At 37.0% G+C, this 26,063-nt stretch overlaps 1 protein-coding gene across 4 annotated transcripts in view; it reads right to left on the bottom strand.

The window, feature by feature from the left end:
* LOC115228533 (protein FAM219A) overlaps window positions 1-26,063 on the bottom strand; it is an 87,694-nt gene that overhangs the window by 58,889 nt on the left and 2,742 nt on the right. The gene's annotated exons all lie outside the window — the stretch shown is intronic.

The raw sequence follows: 26,063 nt of genomic DNA, 5'->3' as shown, positions 1-26,063 counted from the left end.
CAGGATAGGCTTCAACACTGTTTCTGTCTATCAAATTTAGTCACAAGGCATTAGTTGGCCTGAGGCATTAGTAGAAGACCTTTGCCTAAGGTGCTGTGCAGTAGGGCATTTAGGGTTCAATGTGAAACCATGCGGTTGCAAAGTGAGCCTCTTAACCACACAGCAATACCTAAAATGAGCCTTTGATTATAGTTGTATTGGATCACAGCTGACACGGGACTGAAAACCATGTCTGAGAAGTAACATTAAATAGGATCTTCTTTTACACAGCGATAGTCTTTTTTCTCAACATCTGCTTTTATTATCAAGAAGATGATATAGGTCTTCATTACAGCTAGCCTCTAGTTCATATTGTTTTATTGTATGTTACTGGCAAAGTGTGGAAATAGTGTCATGTGACTATCACAGGCTGTTTGAGGCTGGTGAAATCAATAAAGTAAATGTTCAGCTTGAACATCAGTAAATCAACACCTGCAAGAAAAACATGGGTAGGGAGAGAATACCAGAGAGATGGCTAAGATAAAGGGAAGTAAAGCAAAGTAAGTCCCATAGACATTAATGCCTTGAGTCCTAGAACTCATGGGGTCAGTTACTCAGTTTCCATGGTGTATAAGTGACCAACATCATTAACATTTCCTTTGAACAGGACACCATTGCAGGATTAACTAATTTGCAGATGAGTGGACTGGAGTAATGTGAAATGAAGTGTTTTGCTGATATGTAACAAGCTAGTGCAGTGGAATAGAAGTCATTAGGATAGAGAGACAGAGAGAGAATGCAGAGAGAGAGACAGACAGAGAAAGAGAGAGAATTATGTGCATAAATAAAACTGCTTGGTTTTAATATATAAAATACATATACATGTACACATGTAAATAGAAGGAAAGCAAAGAGAACATTTCCTGAAGATGATTATTCAAGTATAAAAATAAAGATATTTATATATTAATAAAGAAAATTGTGGACTTGGTCCCTGGTAAAAATATAGGAGTGTAGGTTCAAATCATTTAAGTGCTACGAAGTGTTTTCTATATTAAGAATCTCTGGACCTCATCTGTTGACTGTATATATAGTGATGATGATCATACACACACACACACACACACACAAGGGGTGCTGAAAAGTTTCTGGCTTTGGGTAAAAGAAAATACAGGAGGATCAGTTAATTATGATTTTATTGAACATATTCCCCTCTCAGATTCACACACTCATTGCAGTGGTCCTTCAGTTTTTCTAAGCCTTGTAAAAGGATTCAGAAGGTTGGGCCTCCAATCTGGCCTTTCATGATACCCTTAAAGTGAAGACGTTTTCAGCACCCCACCCCCTTGTGTGTGTGTGTCTGTGTGTGTATAATCAATTAAACGACCAAACAATAAAAAAAAATTGAATAAAAAACAAAAAGAAAAAAAATAAACATGAGAATGTGCACAAGAATTATATTAGTTTCACGCTTGGTGAAAGGAGAGAGTTTAACGTTTTGAGCATGCTTCTTTGTTGGAAAGGAGAAAGAGACTAGTCTAGAGAAGAAGGAAAAAGGAAAATCACTGACTGTCCACATGTGGTTACATTTCTGTAGTTTGTTTATTCATACGTTTCGTCTCATTGTTTTGTCTGTCCTCATATCATCCCCTTTTTTTCTCAACCTCATGATTAATAAAGAAATTGACTGTTTGTCCTCACCTCCATTTGAGAAGTCTTGTTGTGTTGTTAACACCCCCATAACTTAGTTTGGCAAAAGAAACCAACAGAATAAGTAACAGACTTTGAAAAATAAGTACTGGGGTCAATTTGCCCTACTAAACTCATCAAAGCGGTACTCCTGCAGGGTCATTGTCCAAAGACTGAAACAAGGTAAAAAGATCCTATTTCTGTGCTGGGTTATGTTCATGACTCAGAAAATTTGAGCTTCAATAAGTCGAAAACAAAAATGACATACATAATGACGACTTAGCTAGCTTTCATACAACTAAGTTGTATGAAAGCTATTATTAGAACGGAGCAAACATCTTTCAATATCAGCCCACATACAACCAAGTTTAATGTTTTCTTCAAGCCTGCCTCAGAAATGTCTTCATTCAATGTTTCTTTTTTTTATCTTACATTATCTATCTTTATCTCTGGAATATTACATCTATCATATGAATGAGCATATCACATTCTCATTCTTTATAAAACATGATGTAACTCACTGAGATGATTTATAATACAACATTAAATAATTACATTTAAGGGATTCCTCTTCTCCTGTTCCTTCTCAATCAAACCCTACTTCATGTTATATAATAAACCTTCCAGTTTTGCAGTGAATTTTGTACTCCTTTTGTAGGGATGAGCTCAATTTTCAGACAAGATCATTTTCAGATTCAAGATAAATATGAATGACAATTTCTCAGTGACTTCAAACTGGATCATTAATTACGTAATAGATGTTTTGGGCTGAAGTAAAACAGGAACTCTACAAACAATCTCTGATTTAAGCACAGAAATGGTAGAGATAAACATCTTACGCATTCTGTTATCTGTGGTAGTAATTCTTTTTAGAGCCACACCTAAAAACTGCCTGAGAAAACTTATGTAGGAAGTAAAGAGCAAAATGAAGAAAGAAAAAGATGCTTTTCAATCTTTTAGCTTTCCTTACATACATTTCAGTGACTGGACCTTAGCCATGCTGGAGCAGACCTTGAATGGTTTAACTGAACAAACCAACCCTTTTTAAAAAAAAAAGAGCCTGGCATTTATTTCATTAACCTCTTTCAGCTAACTACCAAGTTACAGATGCAAACAAACCAACACCAGTTGACAAGTGATGGTAGGGACAGGACACACACACACAATAGGTTTCCAGTTTTCATGGAAACATTCATTTATATGGCATTGGTTGGTCTATAGTAGAAGACACTTGCCCAAGGTACCATGCTTGCAGTGGAACTAAACCCAAAACCATGTGCCCTGCCTGCAGCTAATCTATACAAATCTATAGTAAAATTAGATACATTATTATGCTGAGTGCTACATAATGCGCATGTTTCACAGATAACTGTAGGCCTTTGCTACATTTATGTACGTGTTTCGCAAGATTCTTGATGTGAAATCAAGTGTTGAAGAGGGTCATATTTTGTCAATTAAACATACAAGAAGACACATGGGATAAAACATCATTGAAGAGTTCACACAATGTGTAACAAAAGAGCTTTGACATAGAAACAAAAATAATAATAATAATAAAGCTGAAGTAAAGACCAAATGTGTGTGTGTGTGCGTGTGTGTGTGTGTGTGTTTAATTGGCAAATTATGACCATGTCCAAGTATTAACCACATCCACACTTCTTCGTCTGGCTAAACTTGTTCTCTCCCTCAACTGCTTCTCATTTGCAGGGGCGTTTTACCAACAGGTCTCGAGAGTGACCATGGGAACGGGAATGGGCCCCAACTATGCAAACCTGTTTATTGGCTATACTGAGGCCCAAATATTTTTAAGATTCACTGGTCCCACTCCTGAACTATACGGGCGTTATATTGATGACTGTATCAGTGTGATTTCGCTCTCCCACAAACAACTAGACTACTTCCTCTCTTTTGTCCCATCTTTCCATTCTGCCCTTGAATTCTCCTGCCCTATTTTCAACACTTCTGTCGCCTTTCTCGACATTTTGGTCAACATACACTACTCCACTCTCACCACCTCCATGCACTACTAATACACTGACTCACACCAAGCTCTCCATCCCCTACTCCCAATTCCTCCGTCTGCGCAGACTCTGCAGTGACAACCATGACTTTGAGACTCAGTGTCAACTCATGGGTCACTACTTCAAACTTCATGGATATCTCTTCATCACTATCCACACCACCCTTGCCAGAGCACATTCCATGGACCATGCCTCTGCTTTCTGCACCTGCCCTGCCATTACCAGTTCCTGTTTCCCCTCACCTACCACACCTTCACCCTGCCTCTCCAAATCTCCATTCTCCAAACCTTCCGGTGATTCCAGTCCAACCCCTCCACTTCGCACATCGTCTCCAACCTACCCCTCCCCTCCTTCAAACGAGCCCACAACCTACATGACCTCCTGGTCCACAGTTTCTTCCCTAACCCTACCTCCCAACCTGGCTTGTTCCCCTCCTCCCACTCACGCTACCGCACTTGCCCATACCTCTCCAACACCACCATCTTCACAGGCACCCATCGTCGTCCCTTTCATATCACTGACTCCTTTACACGCACTTCTAGCAACATCATTTACTGCATCTCCTGCTATTTCTGTCCTTCTCTGCACATCAAACAGAACACTGCTTGGCTGACTGGTTCGCGGAACACCTCTGAGACATTAGACTCAGTAATGACACCCTGGTCTCACGCCATTTCTGCTCTACTGGTCATTCATTACAACACCTGTCTGGGCTTGGATTGTCTTTGCACAGGGGCTATCTGGACTCCCACCTTTGCCGTAAACAGGAATTAATCTTCTCTCTTTCACGCCACATGGACTCAACTCCCCTCCCCTCTTCATCTAAATCTCTCACCTCTCACATCTACTTCCTCTCTTCACTCCTCTCTTGCCCTGACACCTACTACCGCTCTTCATTCCTACCCACCTTCTCCCGTCATCAATACCCCCCTCCATCCACACCCCACTCCTACTCATCCCAACACATCCAAACCCCACCACACCACCCCTGCCCCACCCCACACACACTAACAATGACCACTTCCCAGTACCCACACCACACCACACCACCCTGCACACACTAGTACTGACCACTTCCCAAAACCCACACCATCATCCACACCTACACATTATAAACGCACACATCCACCTGTCAAGGTCACCAGCCCCTATCCACATGCATGTGCACCTTCATTTTGGGCTCACCAATACTTTATTATCTCCCCTTCTTCCTAGCACTCCTGTCTAACCACCTCTGTCCAGCCAACTGCCATGACTGACCACTAGCCACTAAAGCTTTTTTTATTCTGTTTATTTTCTCATGTTCCCCTCTGTTGAAGAGTGTAGGCTTGAAATGTAAAAGACTTGTTCACCTTCCAGAGCATTAAACTAGTACACCTGTTTCTTGTTTTTACACCTGTCTTCATCTTTTGTTTTTCTGTAAATTCCAACTATAACAATAATATATCTTGGATTGGAAGAATCCTGCAATATTTTCTATAAATGAGAAAATGTGACCTTGGTAGGGACTACATTACAAATATATAACTCATTAGCTCTGTTTACAGTGTCAGCCTCATCTAAAGATATAATTTAAGTCATCCATTTCTATCCCGTCTCTCTTTTCAAAGTTTTTCTACTCAGTTTCCTATAAGTCCTTATTCCCACCTCTTCTCTGATTTTCTTGACCTTTATGTTTATAATCCAGACAATATATATATTCTTTTATTGATTTATATTAGAGTGTGGAAGATATCACTCATCTTTCATGTGTTCCATCAAAAAGATTAATGCTATTAAGAATGATGATGATTATATATGCCATGTGTTTAATATTAGACTAAATGTCTGGAGGACCATAAAGTAATATCACTACCATTTCAATAACAACAAAGACAGACACCAAGCTGACACAACCTATTATGTATTAGACTATGCATCGATGAAACCGAGATGAATGATTAAATGTCTATAACAAATTAAAAAAACACATCACTATCATTCAATTCTATATTTAATAGATGAGGAATTATGTACATTATTTACATTTGACAGATATTTGTCTTCATCTTGTTTGTTTTTAACACAACATTTCAGCTGATATACCCTCCAAGCCTTCATCAGGTGTCTTGGGGAAATTTTGAACCTGGGTTCTCATTCCTAAGGTATTTTTCGCTATTATTATTATTATTATTATTATTATTATTATTCAGGTCACTGCTTGGAATCAAACTCGGAATCTTGGGGCCTGTGGGCAATTATGGAGTGAATTTTAGGGCTTATAAATCTAATATTTTCCTATCCTTCCTTAATACCAGTTCCCATATGCTACTCATATCTGCACTCAGTCTGCTTAGGAGGTTGTTGTGTCCTAGCATACATGCTGCTTCTTTTAGTTTTTGTATTTTCCAGTGGTGTTCTCTGTCTATTATTTTAACTGCATCCCACAGGGATGTTGAACAGTTCCTGGCTTTAAGGGTGTTGCAAAAAAGCTTTTACAGGGCTTAGAAAAACTGAAGGACTGCTGCAGTAAGTGTGTAAATCCGAGACAGGAATATGTTAAATAAAATCATAACTGATCCTGTTTTTTGGGTTTTTTTTACCTAAAGGCAGGAACTGTTCAGCACCCCCTTGTATATGCATACACACATGCAACAACACATGTGCACATACACATATAAACATGATGGGCTTCTTTCAGTTTCTGTCTACCAGTTCCACTCACAAGGCTTTGGTTGGCCCGAAATTATAGGAAAAGTAATTCGTCCAAGGTGCCACACAGTGGAACTGAACCTGAAACTATGTGGCTAAGAATCAAATTTCTTTACCAAACAGTCTGAACCTACATGAAATTAAAATTCACAGGCATAGGAGTGGCTGTGTGGTAAGTAGCTTGCTTACGAACCACATGGTTCTGGGTTCAGTCCCACTGCGTGGCACCTTGGGCAAGTGTCTTCTACTATAGCCTCGGGCCAACCAAAGCCTTGTGAGTGGATTTGGTAGACAGAAACTGAAAGAAGCCCGTCGTATATATATGTTTGTGTCTGTGTTTGTCCCCCCAACACCACTTGACAACCGATGCTGGTATGTGTATACATCCCCGTAACTTAGCAGTTCAGCAGAAGAGACCAATAGAATAAGTACTAGGCTTACAAAGAATAAGTCCTGGGGTCGATTTGCTCAACTAAAGGTGGTGCTCCAACATGGCCACAGTCAAATGACTGAAACAGGTAAAAGAGTAAAAGTCTTTTATTCATGATTTCGAATTTAAAATATTTAAGATATAATTTTATTTGAAAAATAAAATTATATCTTAAATATCATGGCAAACAACATTTTTACTTGAAGCAATATAATTCATCCCCACCCCCAAAATACTAATTTTGTGTAGACTAGAAACTAATTATTTCAGCCTGTGTTACACTTAACACTAAAACAAAAGTTCAATTTGCTATCATATCATCGGCATTCTTATAAAAGGTTGTGAGTTGGCAGAATCTCCAATGCATCAGACAAAATGCTTTGCAACATTTTTTCTAGTTCTTTACATTCTGCCAAAGTTGACTTTGCCTGGGGTCAATAAAGTAAAGTGTCAATCAAGTGCTGGAATTAATGTAATTGATTGACCCCACACCTCCAAAATTAGAAACCTTCTTTTTGTCATTATTATTGTTGTTTTTGTCTGACATCATGTGATAGTTATAAATTATGCTGTCCTTATACAATCCTTTGTTTCCAATTTTCTGTGAAAACACATGCGACCTTAGGGCAATATTACCTTACTTGGAAACAGGTGATGTTGATAGGAAGGGAATCTAACAACAGTTGGATGCCCTTCATGAAAATATGCCTCCATAAATTTTGTCTGACTGATGCAAAGAAGGAAAAGAAAACAAGTGGATGTTAAAACAATTATTAGCATTCAGTTCTATATTTAAGAAATGAGGAATTATGTACATTATGTAAATGTAAATAATTATTACCATAATTACTAAGGTGGCAAGCTGGTTGGATTGTAAACATGCTAGACAAAAACTTATTGACATTTCTTCTGGCTGTTTATACATTCTGAGTTGAAGTATGCACATAGGATCTCACATTGAGTGCGTTGAAAAACTATGAGCAACTGAGATTACCAAAACAATTAACAGACAAAAGTCTCCCTTTTGAGTGTTTAACTCTTTAGCATTCAGATTACTCCGTCAAATGTAATGTTTATTTATTCACATTGTTTTGAATTTATTGTGCATTATCTCAGAGCTTTGAGATATAATTGTTTTGGCACAATGAAGACTAGAGTGGATCTGGTCTCTGAAATCAACTGGTGAAAGCAACAGACATACTTCAGTCTTATTACACCCTACTCTACTCGGTAAGACTAACAGGAATTATTGCCTTTTAACCCTTTGCCTATTCATGCAAATGTTTTGGGACAAACTTATGAATTTCCCTAAGTTTGTCCTAAACACCCATGCTAATTTTTAGACTTTTAGTCAGCCCTTGTTTCATACATTGAGTAATATAAAATTTTCATTTCATAGGCGCAGGCATAGCTGTGTTGTAAGGTGCAGACATGGCTGTGTGGTAAGAAGTTTGCTTGCCAACCACATGGTTCCAGGCTCAGTCCCACTGCGTGACACCTTGGGCAAGTGTCTTCTACTATAGCCTTGAGCCAACCAAATCTTTGTGAGTGGATTTGGTAGATGGAAACAAAGAAGCTTGTCGTGTGTGTGTGTGTGTATATATATATATATATATATATATATGTGTGTGTGTGTGTGTGTGTGTGTGTGTGTGTGTGTGTGTGTGTGTGTGTGTGTGTGTGTGTGTGTGTGTGTGTGTCACCCCCACCATCGTTTGACAACTGATGTTGGTGAGTTTATGGAGCTGAAACTTAGTTTGGCAAAAGAGACTGATAGAATAAGTATTAGGCTTACAAAGAATAAGTCCTGGGGTCACTTTCTTCGACTAAAGGTGGTGCTCCAGTATGGCCAGTCAAATGACTGAAACATGTAAAAGAGTAAGCCCCACTTGGAAAATCATAGATGATCAAAGTCTCTCAACTCATTATATTACATATTTGAATCCCCACCACAGAACTGACAAATGGTCATTGAAACAACAATTATGACAAAAATCAGCTTTTAAGTAGTTATTTTTAATTATAAATGATTTCCAAAGATTATCATTATCTCCATAGCATGGCTATAGAAACACTGCGTAAGAAATATCACAAATGTCTGCTTCATTGCACTGTAAGCAATTGAAGTTGTGAATAATACAATTAGTTAACAAGAATGGTCATCTATCTATAGAGTTTCAGGCTTTATTCACTGACAACTAATTTATCTTGAATGGCTTACTAAAACTGGAAATTTTTAATCAGCCAGCAACAAGCATCATTATGAAGATAGATTGGATGCGTGACTGTTTTGGTTCTCAGTTTTAGCCATTTCACTGAAGTTGCTGTAATGACATTGTGAAAGCCATGAACAACACAACTTCAATTCCTTTATTTCTTCTAAAACCATGTGCCAATTCTATATAAAAAAAAATCAATATAAATCAGTTTGTGACAGGTGCAGGAAAGCTGAGTGAATTTGTGACCTGGTTTTGATTTAAAAATTGAAGTTCAGAAGACATTGTCTATGTAACAAATCAATATCTAATTAGCTTTATTCGTCACACATTCTACCATACCAAAGATATTTGGCATTTAAAAAGATGCGCCCCACATTAACTGGAAAGATAACTGCTAAGCTCCTTTTAAATTTCCGGTTTTGAACTAGTTTTCTTGCCTGAATATCTTCAGTACTTAACTATGCTGGAAGTCTGTTTGTTTTTAGCAAACTATTACAGTGGATCTTTCTGAAGAAAGAATTTTCTATTCAAAATCCAAATGTAGTAGTTTTGAATGTGTTAGGAGACAGAACTGAAGAACAGTTGAGTAGAGACAGAAGTGAGGAGTGAAAAAGAAATCCTGAATGAGGGGGAAAAAAAAAAAATCAGCAGCAGCATTTTCATCATAATTTCATATTCACTGTTCCATGGTTCAGAAAATTTGTTGAGGCAGATTTTCTACAGCCAGCTGCCCTTCCTGTCACCAAACCTCACCTGTTTCCAACCAAGATAATATTTCCCCATCATCAGAAAGGTTTTCCAAAGAAGACTATAAATGAACATTCCTTGTGCAACAGTGATGTCAAGACATGGGTACACACTAACATGTGCACTCACACATCTTTTAAGTTTGTTTATGGGAAATGTCTTGAATATGCAAGTAAAACTATTCCATTATGTTGGCTACAATCTAATGATGCTGACTGGTGAACCAGTTTTTTGGGGGTTGCACCAAGCTGTACTGATATAATATAGGATAAATATAGTAATAATAATGCATTAAGATATTTATAAATTCCACCCAAGGATTATTATTATTATTATTATTAGTGTGTGTGTGTATATGTGTATATCAGGCCTCTTTCCAGTTTCTGCCTACCAAATCCACTCATAGGGCTATGGTGGAAGACACCTGCCCTAGATGCTATGTAGTATCACTGAACCAGGGACCACATATTTGTGAAGCAAACTTTTCAACCACAAACATTAACATATTTAATAAAGTATGCTGATAGGAATTAAATTATATCCTTGAACAAATTTAGTTCCTGTAATAAGTCTATAACCTACTAGATTGAGCAACATCATCAAAAACTTCATATACATGAGAGATGGGAGAAAGTCAATCTAGTGTTAAAGTAAAATAACAAGTGTATTTGACCATCACCTAAAAAAGTCTTGAGTTCAAACTCACTGTAGAGTTTCAGTGAGAATTTGAACACTACACTTAAAACCTCAGTCCACATAACTGCTGGGAATGGGTACCAAATTATTTAAAACCTATGATAAAATGTTGGTAGGATTAGGGACAAGATTTGTCTTTAATTAGAACTACGGATTCAGTGCAAAACCTGTTTTGGCATTGGATGCTTAGGTGCTAAGAAAATTTATTTATACTCTACATAACAATTAACTTCTATCACTCACTGCTACCAAATTACTAAACCTCATTTAGAATTTTTACTTAGGCTTTGTTTATGTATCTAATGACTGGTGAATTATTGATGAAACAGGAATGAAGAAACAAACAAAAAAAAAAGCATTTGTGCATAGTGGATTTCTTTCATATTTGCAAAGCTGACATAGCAGATAGTTATTTTAAATTTTGATGCAGTGAACAAAAAGATTCGGAGCAAAACAGGGTCACATATATAATGAGTGATAGAAATAGCATCCAAATCTTTATTCAGTCACACCCTATAGTCTTAAAAAAAAATGAAGGACATTTCTAATAACATACATCTGGATATGAAAAGAAAAATATGAGCAACAACATGGAAGTAGGGAGTTACTCAAGTGAAAAGAGAGCAAGGGAAGTTTGGGATATAAACAGTTTGAAAGTAAATCTGAAATGATATCTGACAGAAACAAAGTCAAATGTAACCTTCCATATATTTACTTAACCCATTCCAACATGGAATCTGGCTACTAAAGTGGCAAAGGTGGTGATAACAGCTGTAGTGTTTATGAAGGTGGTGGTGGTGATTGAGATGGTGAAATTGGTAATAGTGATGATGTTGGTAGTGTATACTCACACATGCTTGTTCTATTAAATCATAAATTTATAAATTTCTGGAGAAAACGTTTGTGTAGCCAGATGTCAGCCCTGTTGTTAACTACCATTATCTCATCAATACTAACCAAATCAATCACAATTAGCTGATTATTTCAGGATTTAAAAGTCTGTCAACATAAACATTTTTAATGGTTTTTACTTCTCAAACATAATAGTAGTAATAGAGGACTGGGATGAATTTTATTCACAGTAGCCTTGCTTCTGATGATAACACCATAAGTAGATTGTACCTACAAACATCATTATGAAGCAGGCCTTGGACAGCATTTTGCTTTAGACAACTCCTGATAAAGTTGTAAAAGTACTGTCATGACATGCAGCATGATTGGGGGGTACCTTTTAGACCAGAAGGAGCTCATCCCTTCCCAGATTTGACTGTAATTGATTTCTTCCAGAGGGACGGACAAATAGACAGAAAGAGCAATAGAAAGAGAAGAATCAACTCTGAAACAGAAGTGGCAATATATCACTTTACCAACCCTTGAAAGGATGAAAACAAGTTTACGTTAATACTATTTGAACTCAGAGCACAGGGAACTAGAACAAATACTGTGACAACTCAATTCACCTCACTGCCTTGAATAATCTACTGAGTCCCAAACCCTTAAAAAGTCATAGGTACCAATTTAAAGCTGGCTTCGATAGGGAACCAGAATACATTGTTTTCAAAATGAAGAAAAGTAATCTGAAGCCAGCAGAGTATTGTTTTGCCAGTAAAAAAAACCATGCAGCAGTAACAGGATTTGAACTACTGCCCTTATAGTCAGTAGTTCAATGTCTTAGTGTAACGACTTTGCTCCCTTCTGAAATGGGATTTAGATCAGTTCCTCAACTGAATCTTTCTTCATATAGAGATTTGGAGGTACATGGCTTAGTAGTTAGGGTATTGAACTCTTGATCGTAAGATTGTGGTTTCAATTCCTGGACTGGGTGACATGTGTTCTTGAGCAAAACACTTCATTTCGTTCTCTACTCAGTCCATTCAGCTGGCAGAAATTAGCAATTCTGTGACAGATCAGCGTCCTGTCCAAGTGGGGAATTTATATGCTATGGAAACCGGGGAAACTGGTCCTTAAGTGTCAGCATGACTCAAGAACTTCTTTTTTTTTAACATATAGAGATGTAAATCAGTATAACAATGTTGTTTAGTCCTAGGTTAACTCTAAAAAGTAAACCTTTGTTCAGGGATCAACTGATCTTTCTTTTTCCCTAATAATGTATTTCAGACTTATATGTGTCTTTAAGTCAGTAAAATAATACAAGAAGTGGGGAGATTTGACTGCTGCTTTTTGGTGGTTCTTCACTGGCCTTGACAGAGCATGTGCTTAGTCCGCAGATCAGCTGATTGAGTAAAACTAGTTCAAAGTTATTCCAGGCAGGAAAATCTTTTTTTTTAAAGAATATATAGATCTATATTATCCAATATATATTATCTTAAGGACATTAGGGTATGATTTAAGAAAGATTTGGCTGATTAGGGACAACTGAGGCTAAACAATAGCTACCATGTGTGTGTGTGTATATATATATATATATATTATATATATATATATATATATGAACACACACAGTGTTCATATAAGGCTGTTGATTTACTCTTACAAGTTAAATAGCCATATGAAATACCAACACGTTACACAGCCTTAGTTGATATTAGATAATTAGAAGCTAAATCCATTACCCCAGAAAATAATATCTCTGAATACTGCTATTAATGCATTTCTAACTTTTTTGTTTTTAACCATTTAACATTATATAACGAAGACAGCATAGTACAGATGTCCATCACATAGGATAAAAAATAGTCAAAAGTAATGGATATATGATGAGATTACTTTCAAATTATTATTTAAAATAGTGCAAAAATATATTGCCATCATCATCCTTTTATCATCCACTCTTCCCTGGGACAGATAGAGTTTGGTGAGGCAAATTTTCTAGTGCCAGATGCCCTTCCTATTGCCAACCATGAGCTGTTTCCAAGCAAGGTAAGATTTCCCTGTGGCCAGACATATTTTCACAGAAGATTGGAAATGAACGATATTGCTTGTATGATGATGATGCTCATTTACAACAATCACGTGATGTCAAGACAAGGAGAGACAAGCACACACACACACACACACACACACACACACAATGGCTTCGTCCAGTTTTTGTTCACTAAGTCCACTCACAAGGCTTTGACACTTGTCCACGTTGCTACAGTGGGACTGAACCCACACAGCTACTTGCACCTATATATATATATATATATATATATATGACTGGCACTCCGTTGGTTGTGACAATGAAGGTTTCAGTTGATCAGCCTGCTCATAAAATTGTTGTGTACTCCAGAGACACATGTATCCTTAATATTGTTCTTATGGAGGTTCAGCGTGATGCAGCATGTGACAAGGCTGGCCCTCTGAAATACAGGTACAACTCATTTTTGCCAGCTGAGTGGACTGGAGCAATGTGAAATAAAGTGTCTTGCCTAAGGACACAATGTGCCACTGGGAATCAAACTCATGGCCTTATGGTTGTGAGCCAATTACCCTAACCAGTAAGCCACACACCTTCACTATATATATGTGTGTGTGTGTGTAACAATATTATTTCCATGCTGACATTCTCATTACTTTTCGCAAAGATTGCTTTTACAGTTAACATTAACTGGGTGTGTTTTTAATTACATGCCTGGAGCAGATGGGCAGTGTCAATAGATAGCTCTACACAATTTATATAATTACGTGGTTAATAATGGGATGTGTTTAATGTTTCATTCGAATTATAGTCGATCAGCAATCAGAGAGGAACAGGTAATGTGTACAAAAGGGAGGAATTAAAGAGTGTAGTGGGATGTAGGAACCAATGGTGCTAAGAAAGACCTAGCAATTGTAATGGAAAGAGGTATGTCAAAGTTGGTAAATATTTCAAGAGAATGAGATTAAAGCTTGTAAAATGGAGAAGGCTATTATTGTAGTCATAATGGAAACCTGTAACTGGATTCAATCATTACACAGCAACCACGATGGAGCAGAACATTTATAAGCATATAGTTAAACTCAGTATTTTGTCAGGTACTTATTGAAGGATAGAAAGCAGAGTCAACCAAGTGTAAAGAGAAGCAGTTAAGATGAATCGAAAATAAAAAGTATGTTCATTTGATGCACTCAGTTTTAGCCAGTGTGCAATATGTGCAGACATACACAAGGAAAATGTTGATTGTTGTTTTGAAGCTTTGGTTATGTAGACTCAAGACAGCTGGTTGATGAAGGCTATGCAAATGAAACTTCTTTTCTTATAAATGATATAAAAAAAAGTTTCTCTACTGAAAGGAACTGAGTGATACTTCAAATGAATGTTTGAATGTTTGCTTGTTTGTTTGGATGTATGTTTGTTTGAGTGTATACATATATATATATATATATATATATATCATCATCAACATCATCATCATTTAATATCTGTTTTCCATGCTGGCATGGGTTGGATGGTTTGACAGGGACCGGTAAACTGCACCAGGTTCCAATTATCTGTTTGGCATGGTGTCTATGGCTGGATGCTCTTCTTAATACCAACTACTTTAGAATGTACTGGATGCTTTTTACAAGGAACCAGCACAGATGCTTATTACGTGGCACCAGCAGGGTTGCCAAGTAACTTGCAAGACAAAAACCTCTCAGTTGTGAAAGGGGGTGAAATCAAAGGAAGTGACAGTCTGCCGAGTGAGAGGTTAAAATATGATAGAGGGACAGAGATAGTTGTCTTACTATAGAGGAGATACTTGGCTAACCCAGTAGGACAAAGAAGGAAGGTGGTAGAAAGTTAGAGAGAAAGATAGAGAGAGAGAAATAGATGGTGTTGGAGATGTATTGAGGCCTATCCACAGTGAACAGTGGATGTGGGAGTATAAGTACTACAGAGGGAATAGAGGGGAATGCTCCATAAGAGTTAGGGGATATGTTTAGAGATGGGGAAGACATAACTGTAGCAAATAATGGTGAGGAAAATTGGAGAGGCTGAGAGGTGGGGTAAGGAAAATATGTGAGGACATGGAGGGTGTGTGGATAGGCACAAGAAAGTTGAGGACCCTGCAGTAGGAGAGGAGCATGAGGAAGAGTGGAAGGGAAGGGCTTGCAGTGGGTGGAACACATGAAGGAGAGAAGAGGGGAGGGGCCTGCAGTGGGTGGGACACATAAGGGAGAGTGGCAAGGAGGGGCCTGCAGTGGGAGGGACATATGAGGGAGACTGGAGGGGCCTGCAGTGGGAGGGACCCATGAAGGAGACTAGGGGAGGGGCATGCAGTGGGAGGGACACATGAAGGAGACTGGGAGGAGGGGCATGCAGCATATATTGGGGAGATGGGGGAGTTTTAACAAAGGTCAGATAATGCCTGTGCATGTGAGATGGGGGTAGGTTTATGAAGGACATTTGTGTATGTGTGGATGGCCATAACTTTACTTAGCTTGACATATGATCTCAAGCACAGCAGGTCTTGGTCTCTTGTCATCTCTGAGAGGCTCACCCAGCTGTAAAAACAATGCTAAAGCAGACACTGGAACACCAAGCAGTTCTCAGACCACTGGATCTTGTCAAACTGCCCAACCGTAACAGCATGAAAGATGGACATTAAAAGACAATGACTATACATATAAGCAGATATCATTAACCTCATCATTTAACATCCATTTTCCAGACTGGCATGGATTCAGTCATTTGATTGAATCCAATGCGTTGGTAGAAGTATCATGCTCTAATGTCTGTTCTGGTATGGTTTGTATGGTTGGATGCCCTTCCTAATGCTAACCACAGTACAGAGGCACCAACACTAGTGAAGTTGCTTTGCACCTTGCAAGAATAGCCTAAAGGAGAATAGAAGAAAGCGTGAAAGGACTCTAGAAAAGGAGACAAAAGAGAGGGTAAAGTATGATGAAGGGATTAGATAGTTGGGAAAGAGTAGTAATGAAGAGAATAACAGAACAGACACTATTGGAGGAGTATGGAAGGAGTAAGGGAAAATGGATTAACATCAGGGATTAGTGAGAACAACCAAATGATAAGGTGGGTTGTGTCAGGAGCTATTCCACATTGCTAGAATGAATAAAGAATGAAAATGTGACAGAGAAAGGAACATGACAGAGGGTGGTGAGAATCTGGAGAGATTCACTGAAAGGGGAATAGAGTGAGATATGGAGAGGCTGGAGAGAAGAGATCATAGAGGTTGGGAAGCACAGAATGAAAGTAGTAAAAACATCCCAGATGGAGAGGCTCGGTGAAAGTAGCAGCAGAGGAGTGGTAGACTGCAGCAAAAGCATCCCAACCACGAACCATAAATATATATATTTATTCAAGGTGGTGTCCCAGCATGGCTGCAGTCTAATAACTGAAACAAGTGTGTGTGTGTGTGTGTGTATAGTCATCATCATTTAATCTCTGTTGCTCATGCTGGCATAGGTTGGACGGTTTAACAAGGCCTGGTAAACTGAAAGGCTGTGCCAGACTCCAGTCTGATTTAGCATTGTTTCTATGGCTGGATGCCCTTCCTAACACCAACCACTCAGAGTGTAATGGGTGCTTTTACATATTACTGGCATAGGTGCCAGTTGTGTGACACCAATATGTGCCATGACTATGATTTTACTTAGCTTGATGGGTCTTCTCAAGCACAACATATTGCCAAAGGTCTCAGTCATTTGTCATTGCCCCTGTGAGGCCCAATACTTGAAAGGTGCTTTTGCTTGGCAGGTCCTCTCAAGCATGGCACACACAAACTCTTTCTATATATACATACATGCATACATCTGACAGACTTCTGCAGCACAACTCCCAACAACTAAATTACACTCACAAGATTTTGGCTGGCTCAAGTCTATGAGGAAGTTACTTGCTCCAAGTGTCACACAGGGAAATTTAACCTGGGACCATGCAGTTGCAAAGTGAACTACTTTAGCCAAACAACTTTGCAAAGGACAGTTGAATGATAAGCAAATGGCTAAATATTAGTCAAATGGCAATGGTTTCCTTTGACATAATGAAGAATGCATGCATGTATGGATATATGTGTGCAGCAACATCCCAGATACTAATAGCACTCTACTGTAATCATTTGATAGCTGTTCAGCACAAATAGAAGTATTTACTAGCCTTGAAACAAAACCCAGTCTTAGTAATACGATTTTAATAATGTAAATAATATGATGTCTCAGAGATTTATCAACAAAATAATTTATATTTATATCCTAGCTATGAGTGGAGGTCATGGCTACTGGCCAAAGATAAATAATAAAATATTAATGGAAACTTTTAAATATCTTTGGTAGTTGGTTACCATGCTTCAGTACTTTATGCAAACAATACCAGAAATCACTTAATAATTTCACAAAATTAGAGGTAATTTGAGTGATTTGGAGCCTGGTACAGCCTCCTGGCTTCCCAGACCCCTGTCAAACCATCCAACCCATGCTAGCATGGAAAACAGACGTTTAACGATGACAATTAATTTAAACATAATATAGCCTAAATAAAGCAAATTTGGGAGTATTAAGAAAAAATGTTTTTACAATCATCAAAACTAAACATCTATATAAACCAAGTTTTTTAGCCTAGTCTTGAAACAATTCAAATTCTAATTTGTATACTGAGTGGTGTGGGGAATGAAGGATTATTTCAGTTTTAATATATGGATATACCAACTGGGATTTTAAAGTGGATTTACAGAATATGAATTGAATGGGATTGCAAAATTATAATGAATATAATGGAATAGTTTAGCCTGTACCATTTTATAAATGTATTCTCCCAAGGAACAGAAATAGCAACATTAGCACTAACAGTTCATCACCAATTGTTTCATGTTAATGTGACTGTTTGTGACAATTATGCATTATTGCATCTTTCTATAAATATTGATTCTGTATTATCTCCTGACATCAAACCTATCAACACCTATTGACCTTAATCTCTTTCAACAGCACAAAGACACAATCATTACACATCAAAGGGACACACATTTAATGCACCTAGTGTGCAGACAGTATAACATGCAAGGAAAGCTTAAACTATTTCGAAACCATGAAATGATAGCAAATGAAAGGGCTTACACTCTTTTGTATACCATATTTAGAGGAAATATTATTGTCATCAGAGCAATTGATACAGTGATGGAAGTTAGTTGGCAGCATGGCTCAAAATGACGACACATCTGACAAAATTCAATACCTTCTTTATATCTACCTTCATAATGACCTTTGGTGACAAACCCTGAAAGATATGTTAGCCTGTTTATGAACAGCAGCCTAAAAACATTGTGGAACATCCAATCCCAATTGAGTGAGAAGAAAAAATTTAGAGAAGCTCATAACACAAGGTTAGAGTGAAACTTTTGCAGCAAAGCAATAGTAAACATTATCAACAGTAAATGTTCCTAGTGTCAAAGAGGTTAATATTCCCATTGCACTGGAGGTGAAGTTGGGTACCAAAAACAAATTTCTTGATATAGTCTGGAAGAATGTTTTTGAGGATTCAGCATCATTTAATTACCACTTTCCATGCTTGCATCAGACAGAATTTGTTAGGGCTGCTTTTCTGTGGCTAACTGCCCTTTCTGTCACCAACACTCACATGTGTCCCATTGTCAGACATATTTTTCACAGAAAACTGGAAACAAGCAACATCACTTGTGTGACAGTGATGCTCATTTACACCCATGTTAGGAGATTTAGACAAAGGTACACTTCCTCAGAAAACAAAGTCAACTTACTTAGGGGTTGACAATAGGAAGGGCATCCAGCATGTGGAAATCTGCCTCAACGAATTCAGTCCAACTCATGTGAGCATGGAAAAGTGAACATTAAAGCAATTATACATACACACATGCAAAATGCAACCAACACACTCTGTATAGTAGTTTGTGTTAGGAAGGGCATCTAGCCATAGAAACCATGCCACAACAGACAACTGAGATCTGGACAGCCCCCACACCCAGCTGACTAGCTCCTATCAAACTATCCAACCCGTGCCAGCATAGAAAACAGATGTTAAACAATTATATATATATATAATATATATATATATATATATATATTATATAAAAGGGCTTAGTAAAATAAATTACTTTGCCGCATACTGAACTCATTAGAAATAGCAGCTAAAAAACTTTTTTCAGGCTATTCTAATACTTAAAGAAAATCTCTCTCATATATAGTGTTTGCATAATTTAACTCACAAAAGTTTGGGGGTAATGACATCGAAAAATCAAATGCTAAGGTTATTCGAGAACGTACGTTTCAAGATTAGTCAAAACAACATTTCTATCATCGGCTCGGAAATTCCTTGGTTTGGATTTGGAAACACTGAAAATAAGAACATACCCTCTCGAAGATCTGCTCCCAACTAACAGTGTCAACAAATTCAAAATAAGCAAGCGAAGAATCTCTGTTCTCCCCTTTCCACCACGCGTGGGTTAAAATCATCAAACTCTATGCTTATTTCGGTAAAGTCCGAAGCATTAATCAGAGGGAGATTAATTATAATTTCAACAATTGAGGGCAAAATTATTAATTATTAATCAATTTCACCAAGTGTTCAGTATGCAAAGGGACCATTCAAGGCTAATTCAAATTATACATTATATAAAAGGGCTTAGTAAAAAATTACTTTGCCGCATACTGAACTCATTAGAAATAGCAGCTAAAAAACTTTTTTCAGGCTATTTCTAATACTTAAAGAAAATCTCTCTCATATATAGTGTTTGCATAATTTAACTCACAAAAGTTTGGGGGTAATGACATCGAAAAATCAAATGCTAAAGTTTATTCGAGAACGTACGTTTCAAGATTAGTCAAAACACATTTCTATCATCGGCTCGGAAATTCCTTGGTTTGGATTTGGAAACACTGAAAATAAGAACATACCCTCTCGAAGATCTGCTCCCAACTAACAGTGTCAACAATTCAAAATAAGCAAGCGAAGAATCTCTGTTCTCCCCTTTCCACCAGCGTGGGTTAAAATCATCAAACTCTATGCTTATTTCGGTAAAGTCCGAAGCATTAATCAGAGGGAGATTAATTATAATTTCAACAATTGAGGGCAAAATTAATTAATTATTAATCAATTTCACCAAGTGTTCAGTATGCAAAGGGACCATTCAAGGCTTTCAAATTATTACATTATATAAAAGGGCTTAGTAAAATAAATTACTTTGCCGCATACTGAACTCATTAGAAATAGCAGCTAAAAAACTTTTTTCAGGCTATTTCTAATACTTAAAGAAAATCTCTCTCATATATAGTGTTTGCATAATTTAACTCACAAAAGTTTGGGGGTAATGACATCGAAAAATCAAATGCTAAGGTTATTCGAGAACGTACGTTTCAAGATTAGTCAAAACAACATTTCTATCATCGGCTCGGAATTCCTTGGTTTGGATTTGGAAACACTGAAAATAAGAACATACCCTCTCGAAGATCTGCTCCCAACTAACAGTGTCAACAAATTCAAAATAAGCAAGCGAAGAATCTCTGTTCTCCCCTTTCCACCAGCGTGGGTTAAAATCATCAAACTCTATGCTTATTTCGGTAAAGTCCAAAGCATTAATCAGAGGGAGATTAATTATAATTTCAACAATTGAGGGCAAAATTAATTAATTATTAATCAATTCACCAAGTGTTCAGTATGCAAAGGGACCATTCAAGGCTAATTCAAATTATTACATTATATAAAAGGGCTTAGTAAAATAAATTACTTTGCCGCATACTGAACTCATTAGAAATAGCAGCTAAAAAACTTTTTTCAGGCTATTTCTAATACTTAAAGAAAATCTCTCTCATATATAGTGTTTGCATAATTTAACTCACAAAAGTTTGGGGGTAATGACATCGAAAAATCAAATGCTAAGGTTATTCGAGAACGTACGTTTCAAGATTAGTCAAAACAACATTTCTATCATCGGCTCGGAAATTCCTTGGTTTGGATTTGGAAACACTGAAAATAAGAACATACCCTCTCGAAGATCTGCTCCCAACTAACAGTGTCAACAAATTCAAAATAAGCAAGCGAAGAATCTCTGTTCTCCCCTTTCCACCAGCGTGGGTTAAAATCATCAAACTCTATGCTTATTTCGGTAAAGTCCGAAGCATTAATCAGAGGGAGATTAATTATAATTTCAACAATTGAGGGCAAAATTAATTAATTATTAATCAATTTCACCAAGTGTTCAGTATGCAAAGGGACCATTCAAGGCTAATTCAAATTATTACATCTTCGAGAGGGTATCTTCTTATTTTCAGTGTTTCCAAATCCAAACCAAGGAATTTCCGAGCCGATGATAGAAATGTTGTTTTGACTAATCTTGAAACGTACGTTCTCGAATAACCTTAGCATTTGATTTTTCGATGTCATTACCCCCAAACTTTTGTGAGTTAAATTATGCAAACACTATATATGAGAGAGATTTTCTTTAAGTATTAGAAATAGCCTGAAAAAAGTTTTTTAGCTGCTATTTCTAATGAGTTCAGTATGCGGCAAAGTAATTTATTTTACTAAGCCCTTTTATATAATGTAATAATTTGAATTAGCCTTGAATGGTCCCTTTGCATACTGAACACTTGGTGAAATTGATTAATAATAATTAATTTTGCCCTCAATTGTTGAAATTATAATTAATCTCCCTCTGATTAATGCTTCGGACTTTACCGAAATAAGCATAGAGTTTGATGATTTTAACCCACGCTGGTGGAAGGGGAGAACAGAGATTCTTCGCTTGCTTATTTTGAATTTGTTGACACTGTTAGTTGGGAGCAGATCTTCGAGAGGGTATGTTCTTATTTTCAGTGTTTCCAAATCCAAACCAAGGAATTTCCGAGCCGATGATAGAAATGAATGTTGTTTTGACTACTCTTGAAACGTACGTTCTCGAATAACCTTAGCATTTGATTTTTCGATGTCATTACCCCCAAACTTTTGTGAGTTAAATTATGCAAACACATAGATGAGAGAGATTTTCTTTAAGTATTAGAAATAGCCTGAAAAAAGTTTTTTAGCTGCTATTTCTAATGAGTTCAGTATGCGGCAAAGTAATTTATTTTACTAAGCCCTTTTATATAATGTAATATTTGAATTAGCCTTGAATGGTCCCTTTGCATACTGAACACTTGGTGAAATAAATTTAATAATAATTAATTTTGCCCTCAATTGTTGAAATTATAATTAATCTCCCTCTGATTAATGCTTCGGACTTACCGAAATAAGCATAGAGTTTGATGATTTTAACCCACGCTGGTGGAAAGGGAGAGGGAGAACAGAGATTCTTCGCTTGCTTATTTTGAATTTGTTGACACTGTTAGTTGGGAGCAGATCTTCGAGAGGGTATGTTCTTATTTTCAGTGTTTCCAAATCCAAACCAAGGAATTTCCGAGCCGATGATAGAAATGTTGTTTTGACTAATCTTGAAACGTACGTTCTCGAATAACCTTAGCATTTGATTTTTCGATGTCATTACCCCCAAACTTTTGTGAGTTAAATTATGCAAACACTATTATGAGAGAGATTTTCTTTAAGTATTAGAAATAGCCTGAAAAAAGTTTTTTAGCTGCTATTTCTAATGAGTTCAGTATGCGGCAAAGTAATTTATTTTACTAAGCCCTTTTATATAATGTAATAATTTGAATTAGCCTTGAATGGTCCTTTGCATACTGAACACTTGGTGAAATTGATTAATAATTAATTAATTTTGCCCTCAATTGTTGAAATTATAATTAATCTCCCTCTGATTAATGCTTCGGACTTTACCGAAATAAGCATAGAGTTTGATGATTTTAACCCACGCTGGTGGAAAGGGGAGAACAGAGATTCTTCGCTTGCTTATTTTGAATTTGTTGGCACTGTTAGTTGGGAGCAGATCTTCGAGAGGGTATGTTCTTATTTTCAGTGTTTCCAAATCCAAACCAAGGAATTTCCGAGCCGATGATAGAAATGTTGTTTTGACTAATCTTGAAACGTACGTTCTCGAATAACCTTAGCATTTGATTTTTCGATGTCATTACCCCCAAACTTTTGTGAGTTAAATTATGCAAACACTATATATGAGAGAGATTTTCTTTAAGTATTAGAAATAGCCTGAAAAAAGTTTTTTAGCTGCTATTTCTAATGAGTTCAGTATGCGGCAAAGTAATTTATTTTACTAAGCCCTTTTATATAATGTAATAATTTGAATTAGCCTTGAATGGTCCCTTTGCATACTGAACACTTGGTGAAATTGATTAATAATTAATTAATTTTGCCCTCAATTGTTGAAATTATAATTAATCTCCCTCTGATTAATGCTTCGGACTTTACCGAAATAAGCATAGAGTTTTTGATTTTTAACCCACGCTGGTGGAAAGGGGAGAACAGAGATTCTTCGCTTGCTTATTTTGAATTTGTTGACACTGTTAGTTGGGAGCAGATCTTCGAGAGGGTATGTTCTTATTTTCAGTGTTTCCAAATCCAAACCAAGGAATTTCCGAGCCGATGATAGAAATGTTGTTGACTAATCTTGAAACGTACGTTCTCGAATAACCTTAGCATTTGATTTTTCGATGTCATTACCCCCAAACTTTTGTGAGTTAAATTATGCAAACACTATATATGAGAGAGATTTTCTTTAAGTATTAGAAATAGCCTGAAAAAAGTTTTTTAGCTGCTATTTCTAATGAGTTCAGTATGCGGCAAAGTAATTTATTTTACTAAGCCCTTTTATATAATGTAATAATTTGAATTAGCCTTGATGGTCCCTTTGCATACTGAACACTTGGTGAAATTGATTAATAATTATTAATTTTGCCCTCACAGTTGTTGAAATTATAATTAATCTCCCTCTGATTAATGCTTCGGACTTTACCGAAATAAGCATAGAGTTGATGATTTTAACCCACGCTGGTGGAAAGGGGAGGAGAACAGAGATTCTTCGCTTGCTTATTTTGAATTTGTTGACAACTGTTAGTTGGGAGCAGATCTTCGAGAGGGTATGTTCTTATTTTCAGTGTTTCCAAATCCAAACAAGGAATTTCCGAGCCGATGATAGAAATGTTGTTTTGACTAATCTTGAAACGTACGTTCTCGAATAACCTTAGCATTTGATTTTTCGATGTCATTACCCCCAAACTTTTGTGAGTTAAATTATGCAAACACTTATATGAGAGAGATTTTCTTTAAGTATTAGAAATAGCCTGAAAAAAGTTTTTTAGCTGCTATTTCTAATGAGTTCAGTATGCGGCAAAGTAATTTATTTACTAGCCCTTTATATAATGTAATAATTTGAATTAGCCTTGAATGGTCCTTTGCATACTGAACACTTGGTGAAATTGATTAATAATTAATTATTTTGCCCTCAATTGTTGAAATATATATATATATTATATATATATGGCCCTTGTGCAAGGATGGCAAGCAAATTCGTGAAGCGTTCCATATTTTTCTGAAATGCTTTTTATAAATTATTTTAGCATTTTCTACCTAGACTTTTTTTTCCATATATATATAATGTGAAGTATATTTGCTACCTAAATGTGGTTACCCTTAAGGGTTGATGCTACTGTAGCTTGTAGCCCCAGGAAGACATCTCCAGTTGGCTATTAACACACTATCTGCGCCCTATGAATATTTGCAAAGGGAAGTCATCGTTCCCATCTCCAGCTTGATGTGATACACACGGACCAGAGTTTCTGGATATTGACCCATCATCAGCATGTGACAACCACCGGTTGGCAATAGGAAGTGAGTCTCAATGCAAATATATATATATATACTTTTTCCAGTGACGAAAAGTCACTGATCTCAAAAAAGTTGAAACAAACAATACCCAGAAACTCGGGTCCATATGTATCACGTCAGGCTGGAGATGGCAATGATGACTTCTCTTCGCAAATACTGATAGGGCACAGATAGTGTGTAAATAGCCAGCTGGGGCAGATGTCTTTCTGGGGCTGCAAGCTATAGTAGCATCAACCCTTAAGGATTAGCCACATTTAGGTTGCAAATATACTTCATGATGTCGTGCAGCTACTGTTTATACATTGCTCAGAGATTTATTATTGCTTATATACATATATATATGTGGAGGAGCAATGGCCCAGTGGTTAGGGCAGCGGACTTACGGTCGTAGGATCGCGGTTTCGATTCCCAGACCGGGCGTTGTGAGTGTTTATTGAGCGAAAACACCTAAAGCTCCACGAGGCTCCGGCAGAGGGTGGTGGCAATCCCTGCTGTACTCTTTCTCTACAACTTTCTCTCACTCTTTCTGTTGGCCTGCTCGCTTAGCCAGCGGGTTGGTGTCATTTGAAAGCTAAAACAATGCGAAGTGCATTGTGACCAGCGATGTGTAGCAACATTTGATAGCCTGGTCAGTCACGGTGATATATATATATATATATATATATATATATATATATACATACATACACACACATACATGATAACCAGAAGAACAGCAGCTGACCACTGATATCTTGTGGAGGTGAAGAAAACCTGATCCAAAATTTTGTTGTGTGGGAAATGAAAAAATGCTATGTAAAATTGAATGTAATGGGAATTAAATTGATTTCTATTTCTTTTTGTTAGTTTTCTAAATGAATGTTTCTTTCCAGGGTAGAGGTAGGTTATTATTTTCTTGTCCGTAAGTTGAAACATTTTAATGGGAAAAAGTTGCTTAAGTTTGCCATCAACACAAACACTGA

The sequence above is a fragment of the Octopus sinensis genome, linkage group LG2, assembly GCF_006345805.1.
Source record: "Octopus sinensis linkage group LG2, ASM634580v1, whole genome shotgun sequence".
Lineage (NCBI taxonomy): Eukaryota > Metazoa > Mollusca > Cephalopoda > Octopoda > Octopodidae > Octopus > Octopus sinensis.
Note: the sequence above shows the minus strand (reverse complement) of the source record. Positions and strands in the feature narration are given on the sequence as shown.